At 38.6% G+C, this 9959-nt stretch overlaps 1 long non-coding RNA gene across 2 annotated transcripts; it reads left to right on the plus strand.

Moving 5' to 3' along the window:
• Window positions 1–2140: 2140 nt before the first annotated feature.
• Window positions 2141–9398, plus strand: LOC136764940 (uncharacterized). 2 transcript variants are annotated; one of them, XR_010821278.1, is made up of 5 exons: window positions 2141–2423; window positions 4027–4215; window positions 7753–7817; window positions 8184–8260; window positions 9174–9398. It is a non-coding gene; the product is annotated as an uncharacterized LOC136764940 (long non-coding RNA). The 2 variants fall into 2 exon arrangements; XR_010821277.1 differs by lacking the exons at window positions 2141–2423; window positions 4027–4215 and having other exon boundaries at window positions 7372–7817.
• The last annotated feature ends 561 nt before the right edge of the window (window positions 9399–9959 follow it).

The following is a 9959-nucleotide window of genomic DNA, read 5'->3' on the forward strand; positions in this document are numbered from 1 at the left end:
CAATACAACATGGTACAATACAATACATTGTAATGCAATGCAATAAAACAGAATACATTACTACACAGTACAATGTAGTACAATGCAATACCACAATACAGCACAGTACAATACAACACAACACTGTTGTCAGGTCCCAATCCCCAGAAGGGGAAACAGAGGCAAGGATCCAGTGGCAGAATCCAGAGGACCAAAGTGTATCCCCATGAAGGAGTGGAAATCCAATTAACAGTGCAGGAAGGACAAGGCGAAAAGCATAGTCAGGTATAAGAGCAGTAGGTCAGTCGATCAACCGAACTTGATAGACAATCCAAAAACAAAGATTGGAGATCAGGCTTGAGTCAACACACAGGAATTCAGGTTGCAAGAGAGGCAAAACAATACTTTGCGATGGTTTTTGGAAACAAAGGGCTATAAATAGTGAGCTGGTTAAATGAGGAACAGTTGCGTTAATTGCTTGATGGGCTGAGAATGAGAATGTAATAATCAGATGATTAGAAGGAACCAGAGTGAACTGCTGTAAGAACAACATCTGGAGGTGAACTTGGAAGTGCGATGGACACAGGATTACAGGTGACAACTGTAATTGTTTTGTGCTATAGTTCACTGCACTCCCTTTAGTGTAGACTTGGACTCCAGCTAGATATATGGCTAATATAAGATTTTCATACTTTAGCTATTCACCTTCTTAATACCTTCTTGAAAACTCCCAGTCCAATTCATTTTACAACTGACTTTTCCCCACTGGAATTTGAAATGGAAAGCTTGCACAAATCCCTGGGACCCAAAGGGGTAGACTCTCGCTGCTGACCAGTCCACATGTTGGGAGTAAAACATTGTGGTCTGCCTATCGACTGCACCAATCTCAAAGGCAAGTCTCTCTCTCTCTCTCTCTCTCTCTCTCTCTCTCTCTCTCTCTCTCTCTCTCTCTCTCTCTCTGCTAGAACAGGGAGTATTACTAGTTTAGTACTAGTTACATAGACCTATTACAATAATCTTACAATTATTAGTAAATTGTTTTTGCCTTGCTGTAACACATATACAGCACTGGAAACAATTAAGAGACCACTGCAAAATTATCAAACTTTCTCTGGTTTTACTATTGTGTTTTGGGTAAAATTTACATTTATGTTTTATTCTATAAACTACTGACAAAATTTCTCCAAAATTCCAACTAAAAATATGAATGGAATGGAATGGCTGCCATACATGTAGAGATGCTGATATAAGAAAAATGCGCAGTGGTTCCAGAGCTGTATATACTGCACCTACTCTGAAAACTTATCAACAAAAAAGTGTATTTCTTATTAAAGTTCCATATAGAATCTTTTTTGCAAATGGTTATTTGATATGAGGTAAAGAACCCTAACTTTCATTTAAAGAGTGTAATACACTGTATTGCATTGTACTGTAATATACCTTACTGTATTGTGCTGTCCACAAACGATATGCCCACTTTCCATCATTGTTGTCAATGGTTTGTGTATTTGATTTATCATAAATGAACTAACGGTCATGTCTGTAAAAAAGCACAAGCACAGCACTATACTAAGTTTCGTGTGTGTAGCACATTAACTGCTTTAGTTAGGGGTGTTTTGTAGAGGACAAAAAATGTGCGGAGCCGCTTATACCTCTGCCACTACTACTGGCCTGTGAGTGTGTATGTTTTAATCAGTCAGTGTGTACTGTACGTGTGTATATCAGTGTCTGTGTTAGTGTGTGTGTGTGTATGTGTGTGTCTGTGTTAGTCAGGTTTGTATATGTGTTAGCCAGTCAGTGTGTGTATGTGTGTTTATTAGTGTCTGAGTTTGTGTGTGTGTGTGTGTCTGTGTCAGTCAGTGTGTGTATGTGTGATTATCTGTGTCTGTGTTAGGGTTTGTATGTGTGTTAATCAGTGTCTGTGTTAGTATGTGTGTCTGTGTTTGTAATGTAGGAGTGGAATTATAATAACAGTAAGATTAAGAAGAATTTGCCTGACTGTGTGATTTGGTGTTCAGTAAATGATTATGCACACAATATCAACACATTTGTGCTACTCTAATCCTTTTACAAAACACACTGGAGTGTAACGCGTCTTCCGTGCTGTGTCGCGATGTGCCCGCGCCGTGGCGCTGCGGCTGCGCGGGGCGGCGCTGTTGTGGATCAGAGAGGGGTCGCTTTGTTAGCAACCGGCCCAGCACCCCAAACAACAACAAACACAACAACTACACAACCATATCGTGTCGTTTACCTAACGCTTCCACACGCCGGGGGCAGGATAACGACCCGTTATACGTGTTATTATCATTATTATTTACAGTAATTTTTGGTATATCCGATTTGCCCCTTTCCTGCATTTTCTTGGGAAACTCCGGGCTCGCAGTAGCCTGGAAACAGGAGGGAGGTGGTCGTGGGCTGCGGAACCAGACGAGCTAGTCAGTCCGGTGAGTCTATATTTGGGATGTTAAAATGTTTCGGAATAGGATGAATGGAGAATCATGTGATGATGATTAGTATTGTTGTGCTTATTATTTGACTCAGTAGTAGTGTCATATTAGTATCAATGTGAGTATATTAAGTCGTAGTAGGAACAGTAGATGTTCTGTTATGGTCAGTCAGACAGTCAGTGTTACTGTACTGTAGTGTCCAGTCAGTCAGTCAGTGTTACTGTACTGTAGTGTCCAGTCAGTCAGTTAGTGTTACTGTACTGTAGTGTCCAGTCAGTCAGTGATACTGTAGTGTCCAGTCAGTCAGTCAGTGTTACTGTACTGTAGTGTCCAGTCAGTCAGTGTTACTGTACTGTAGTGTCCAGTCAGTCAGTCAGTCAGTGTTACTGTACTGATGTGTCCAGTCAGTTAGTGTTACTGTACTGTAGTGTCCAGTCAGTCAGTCAGTGTTACTGTACTGTAGTGTCCAGTCAGTCAGTCAGTCAGTGTTACTGTACTGTAGTGTCCAGTCAGTCAGTGTTACTGTACTGTAGTGTCCAGTCAGTCAGTCAGTGTTACTGTACTGTAGTGTCCAGTCAGTCAGTCAGTCAGTGTTACTGTACTGTAGTGTCCAGTCAGTCAGTCAGTGTTACTGTACTGTAGTGTCCAGTCAGTCAGTGTTACTGTACTGTAGTGTCCAGTCAGTCAGTCAGTGTTACTGTACTGTAGTGTCCAGTCAGTCAGTCAGTGTTACTGTACTGTAGTGTCCAGTCAGTCAGTCAGTCAGTGTTACTGTACTGTAGTGTCCAGTCAGTTAGTGTTACTGTACTGTAGTGTCCAGTCAGTCAGTGTTACTGTACTGTAGTGTCCAGTCAGTCAGTCAGTGTTACTGTACTGCAGTGTCCAGTCAGTCAGTGTTACTGTACTGTAGTGTCCAGTCAGTCAGTCAGTCAGTGTTACTGTACTGTAGTGTCCAGTCAGTCAGTGTTACTGTACTGTAGTGTCCAGTCAGTCAGAGATACTGTACTGTAGTGTCCAATCAGTCAGTCAGTGTTACTGTCCTGTAGTGTCGTCAGTCAGTGTTACTGTACTGTAGTGTCCAGTCAGTCAGTGTTACTGTACTGTAGTGTCCAGTCAGTCAGTCAGTGTTACTGTACTGCAGTGTCCAGTCAGTCAGTGTTACTGTACTGTAGTGTCCAGTCAGTCAGTCAGTGTTACTGTACTGCAGTGTCCAGTCAGTCAGTGTTACTGTCCTGTAGTGTCCAGTCAGTCAGTGATACTGTAGTGTCCAGTCAGTCAGTGTTATTGTACTGTAGTGTCCAGTCAGTCAGTGATACTGTACTGTAATGTCCAGTCAGTCAGTCAGTGTTACTGTCCTGTAGTGTCGTCAGTCAGTGTTACTGTACTGTAGTGTCCAGTCAGTCAGTCAGTGTTACTGTCCTGTGGTGTCCAGTCAGTCAGTGTTACTGTGTCCAGTCAGTCAGTCAGTGTTACTGTACTGTAGTGTCCAGTCACTCAGTGTTACTGTCCTGTAATGTCCAGTCAGTGTTAATATGCTGTAATGTCTCCTTCCTCTGCCTCCACAACCCCCATCCCCCTTCACTCCCTCTCCCTCTCTCAGGTTCTCAGTGTACTGTGAGTGTGAGCCAGCAGGAGAGAGACACAACCCCCCCTGCCCTCCCTGGAGAAATGCCACCCACCCGTCCTCCCCCCTTGCCATCTTCCCCCCCTGGGGTCCCGCTCTTGCTGCTGCTGCTGCTGCTTCTTTGTGCCTGTCTGTCGAGCCCTGGGGACTGCGACCAGTGCCAAGGTAAGACAGACATACAGTCTTATCAGTATCATATCAGTCAGTGTGTCAGTCAGTCATATTAACCCCCACCCTCCCCCTCTCTCTCTGAGTCAGACTGGACGAAGGGCACACAGTGTGAGCACTGCAGTCCAGGCTACTATGGTGACCCCCGGTGAGATGCCACCACAGTGCCAACAGTGCACAACAATTGCCACCGCAGCCCACAGGGACACAGCACAACAGCGAGGGCACAGCACGGCACACAACGACAAGCAGCAGCACCCAACAGCGAGCGCACAATACACAACAGTAGGAACACAGTACACTGCAGCAAGAACACCACACACAACAGTGCATAGCAACAGCAGAAACACAGCACATAATGATGCACAACACTGCATGAGTACTTTGTGTGTGTGTACATATTTCTCTCTCTGTGAAGTGTAAATGTACTGTCGTGTCCAGTCAAAGTGTCTATATTAACCTCCCCCTAATATTTAGTTTATATTGTTTTATGATACTGTTTTAGTAAATTAAAAAATAAGAAAAATAAAGTTTTATATATATAAGGTTGTATTGTTTTATGATACTGTTTTAGTAAATAAAAAGAGGTTCGTTTTTGTAAATTAAAAAATAAGAAAAATCATATATTTAAGGTTATATAGAGAATGAGAAAATAAAAGTTTTAAATACATATATACATATTATTTTAGGTTATATTGTTTTATGATACTGTTTTAGTAAATAAAAAGAGAATACGAAAAGTTTGAAATATATTTATATATTTTATTTTATTTATATTGTTTTATGATACTGTTTTAGTAAATAAAAAGAGAATAAGAAAATATTTTTTATATATTTTATTTTAGGTTATAATGTTTAATGATTCGTTTTAGTAAATTAAAAAATAAGAAAAATAAAAGTTGTATATATATATTAGGTTATATTGTATACATTTGAGAAAAATAAAAGTTGTAAATACACATATATATTTTATTTTAGATTATAATGTTTGATTATACTGTTTTAGTAAATAAAAAAATAAGAAAAATAAACGTTTTATATATATTTAAGGTTATATTGTTTTATATTTGTTACATTAGTGAATGCTCAAACGTAGCCTTAACATGTATCATATTTAAGAATATATTGCATTTAATTTCATTATATATATATATATATATATATATATATATATATATATATAATGTTTTATTTATCAATAGACACTAAAGACATGTACACCACTTTTCTTAGAGAGACACAGTGAAGCACTGTTTGTGAGTACTCATATGTATAAAATAATATATAATATATGTATATACACTCACCTAAAGGATTATTAGGAACACCTGTTCAATTTCTCATTAATGCAATTATCTAACCAACCAATCACATGGCAGTTGCTTCAATGCATTTAGGGGTGTGGTCCTGGTCAAGACAATCTCCTGAACTCCAAACTGAATGTCTGAATGGGAAAGAAAGGTGATTTAAGCAATTTTGAGCGTGGCATGGTTGTTGGTGCCAGACAGGCCGGTCTGAGTATTTCACAATCTGCTCAGTTACTGGGATTTTCACGCTCAACCATTTCTAGGGTTTACAAAGAATGGTGTGAAAAGGGAAAAACATCCAGTATGCGGCAGTCCTGTGGGCGAAAATGCCTTGTTGATGCTAGAGGTCAGAGGAGAATGGGCCGACTGATTCAAGCTGATAGAAGAGCAACTTTGACTGAAATAACCACTCGTTACAACCGAGGTATGCAGCAAAGCATTTGTGAAGCCACAACACGTACAACCTTGAGGCGGATGGGCTACAACAGCAGAAGACCCCACCGGGTACCACTCATCTCCACTACAAATAGGAAAAAGAGGCTACAATTTGCACAAGCTCACCAAAATTGGACAGTTGAAGACTGGAAAAATGTTGCCTGGTCTGATGAGTCTCGATTTCTGTTGAGACATTCAGATGGTAGAGTTAGAATTTGGCGTAAACAGAATGAGAACATGGATCCATCATGCCTTGTTACCACTGTGCAGGCTGTAATGGTGTGGGGGATGTTTTCTTGGCACACTTTAGGCCCCTTAGTGCCAATTGGGCATCGTTTAAATGCCACGGCCTACCTGAGTATTGTTTCTGACCATGTCCATCCCTTTATGACCACCATGTACCCATCCTCTGATGGCTACTTCCAGCAGGATAATGCACCATGTCACAAAGGTCGAATCATTTCAAATTGGTTTCTTGAACATGACAATGAGTTCACTGTACTAAACTGGCCCCCACAGTCACCAGATCTCAACCCAATAGAGCATCTTTGGGATGTGGTGGAACGGGAGCTTCGTGCCCTGGATGTGCATCCCACAAATCTCCATCAACTGCAAGATGCTATCCTATCAATATGGGCCAACATTTCTAAAGAATGCTTTCAGCACCTTGTTGAATCAATGCCACGTAGAATTAAGGCAGTTCTGAAGGCGAAAGGGGGTCAAACACAGTATTAGTATGGTGTTCCTAATAATCCTTTAGGTGAGTGTATATATATATATATATCAAATACTGTATAATAATAGTAATAATAATGCAAAAACATATTAAGCAATCATATTTTTACTTAATTTAATAATAATAATAATAATAATAATAATAATAATAATAATAATTTAAAAACATATTAAACAAAACTCACCCTGACTTTGCCACAACCGCAGGATGGGGAACCTCTGCTGTAGACCCTCATCCACTCTGTCAACAGTTTGTAGGTGACTTGTAACACAAGGGCAGAAACATGAAAACTCAGTCTTGGTGGGGTGTTTCTGTCCAGTGGTCTGATCTGATACAACTTTCTACTACATTTCATACTCTATTAAAATAGAACAAATTAGTAGTTAATTAAAAAAGTGTTAAATCTGCTACTCTTATGAGTGTCTCTACAGCCCCTCATTGCTCCCTTGCATTACAGAGCATGACACGTGCTCTTCACATTGAAATTCACATTCATGTTGATGTAGAACTCGTCAACACAAAAATGTACAAAAATACATGAAATACGTAAACAATACAAACATTAAGAACAGAAACCACTTTCAATCTGACATTTCACAGTATAGAAATTAAATAAGTTTGAATTACCTCATGGCTTTCCTCAGGCTCGGAGCCAGGCCCGGTCTCGCCCTGTTTTGACCATTTTCAGTTAATCAGTTACATAATCCTCAGCATCAAATGCATTGAGACCGTACACAGCTTTCAGATGACTTGTACTTTAAGATATGTTGTATATTTAGGCTACCGTACTAATGGAAAAAACAGTATTGTGGGTTTCTAAAATTAATGGTCAAAACAGTGTACTTTTATTGAATGTTAAATTTGACAGTGTCCTCTCTTATGGACCTGCTGTCTGGGGGCGTTGCTGCTTTGGGTGTGTCCAGTGCCATTTCAGATAAGAGAGGCTCTGCAGGACAAGCAGGACAGAGACCCGTCTCACAGACACTCTGCCTGCTCTGCATCTCCCTTTCCCCTCTCCGCCGCTCACAGCTGAACTATACTCTGAATCTTACACAGAGCGCTCAGCTTCTGACGCTGATGGCAAGACCGGGCCTGGCTCCGAGCCTGAGGAAAGCCATGAGGTAATTCAAACTTATTTAATTTCTATACTGTGAAATGTCAGATTGAAAGTGGTTTCTGTTCTTAATGTTTGTATTGTTTACGTATTTCATGTATTTTTGTACATTTTTGTGTTGACGAGTCCTACATCAACATGAATGTGAATTTCAATGTGAAGAGCACGTGTCATGCTCTGTAATGCAAGGGAGCAATGAGGGGCTGTAGAGACACTCATAAGAGTAGCAGATTTAACACTTTTTTAATTAACTACTAATTTGTTCTATTTTAATAGAGTATGAAATGTAGTAGAAAGTTGTATCAGATCAGACCACTGGACAGAAACACCCCACCAAGACTGAGTTTTCATGTTTCTGCCCTTGTGTTACAAGTCACCTACAAACTGTTGACAGAGTGGATGAGGGTCTACAGCAGAGGTTCCCCATCCTGCGGTTGTGGCAAAGTCAGGGTGAGTTTTGTTTAATATGTTTTTAAATTATTATTATTATTATTATTATTATTATTATTATTATTATTAAATTAAGTAAAAATATGATTGCTTAATATGTTTTTGCATTATTATTACTATTATTATACAGTATTTGATATATAAATATGAATTTGTAATTAAAAATATGATAAAATTATGTCAAATTAAATCAAAAGTATAAACCACATTAATGTACATAGTAATACAACATGATACATATGATACAAAAAACATGTCTTAGTATTTTAGGGGTTGGAGGCTAATTTGACCATGTTAAAATGGGGTAAGGTTTTGAAGCCCTGGCCTACAGTCATTTTAAACCCCAGCGCACAGCATTGTCTAAGCCCTGCTACCCGCTCTCAATGCCGTTGTTAGCTCTGTATTACACAAGTGTCTAAAAGTTGCATGAATAGATTAATAATACCCCTGTACTACTGGTAAACCTTTAAGTTTACATCATACTTTGTGTAAGTGTTGGACTATGTTGAGGGTGAGCCTGTTTGGTTCTGTGTCTGTGAAATAAGCCATTTTACAAAACATAGAGTTTGTAGTGATTTTTCAGAGTTTCAGGGTTTTGCTGAATGCAGTTTTGGGTCATATAAATATGACGTTGTGCTTATTACTGTCTGCTGTATGTGTTTCCTGAAGACTGATTGCATTTTCACAATGTAATTTGCAGGTAACTCCTAGAAGTTGTATAAATAATTTTACAAAATTTAAAATTTGCAGTAAAATACCATTTGTGCTTATTATATCCTTGCAATGTGGTCCCTATTTCTGTGTTTTGTATGTGTTTCATGCTTGCAGTTGTCACCATGTATTTGTAGGTTTGAAAAATAAGGTATTTTCAAAGGAATATAAACTTAAGTGTTTCTCACTTTATTTACAATAGATACCTGATGTACTTTGTTGCCAAAATCAAGTATAACTTTGAAAAAGAAGCCAACAGTGAAAGACTTAATATAATATATATGGAATATGCTGCAAATGTTATGGAATGACATTACTCCTTAAAGGTCAGTGTTTCTTTCTCTCCAAAGTATCTGTACAACATTTTTTGGAGTATCTTTTTCTACTTCTGACTATGTTCCATGTTGTAAAATGCTTGCTTGTCACAATAAAAGTCACCATTCTGTGTGTGTGTGTGTGTGTGTTTTATTAATTCTATACATTTGAGCACAAACAAATGATATTATATATACATATATTATATATTATTTTATACATGAGTACTCACAAATAGTGCTTCACTGTGTCTCTCTAAGAAAAGTGGTGTACATGTCTTTAGTGTCTATTGATAAATAAAACATTATATATATATATATATATATATATATATATATATATATATATATATATATATATATATATAGATATAGATATATATATATACACTCACCTAAAGGATTATTAGGAACACCATACTAATACTGTGTTTGACCCCCGTTCGCCTTCAGAACTGCCTTAATTCTACGTGGCATTGATTCAACAAGGTGCTGAAAGCATTCTTTAGAAATGTTGACCCATATTGATAGGATAGCATCTTGCAGTTGATGGAGATTTGTGCAGAAACCAATTTGAAATGATTCGACCTTTGTGACATGGTGCATTATCCTGCTGGAAGTAGCCATCAGAGGATGGGTACATGGTGGTCATAAAGGGATGGACATGGTCAGAA

Source organism: Amia ocellicauda, chromosome 12, assembly GCF_036373705.1.
Source record: "Amia ocellicauda isolate fAmiCal2 chromosome 12, fAmiCal2.hap1, whole genome shotgun sequence".
Classification (NCBI taxonomy): Eukaryota; Metazoa; Chordata; class Actinopteri; order Amiiformes; family Amiidae; genus Amia; species Amia ocellicauda.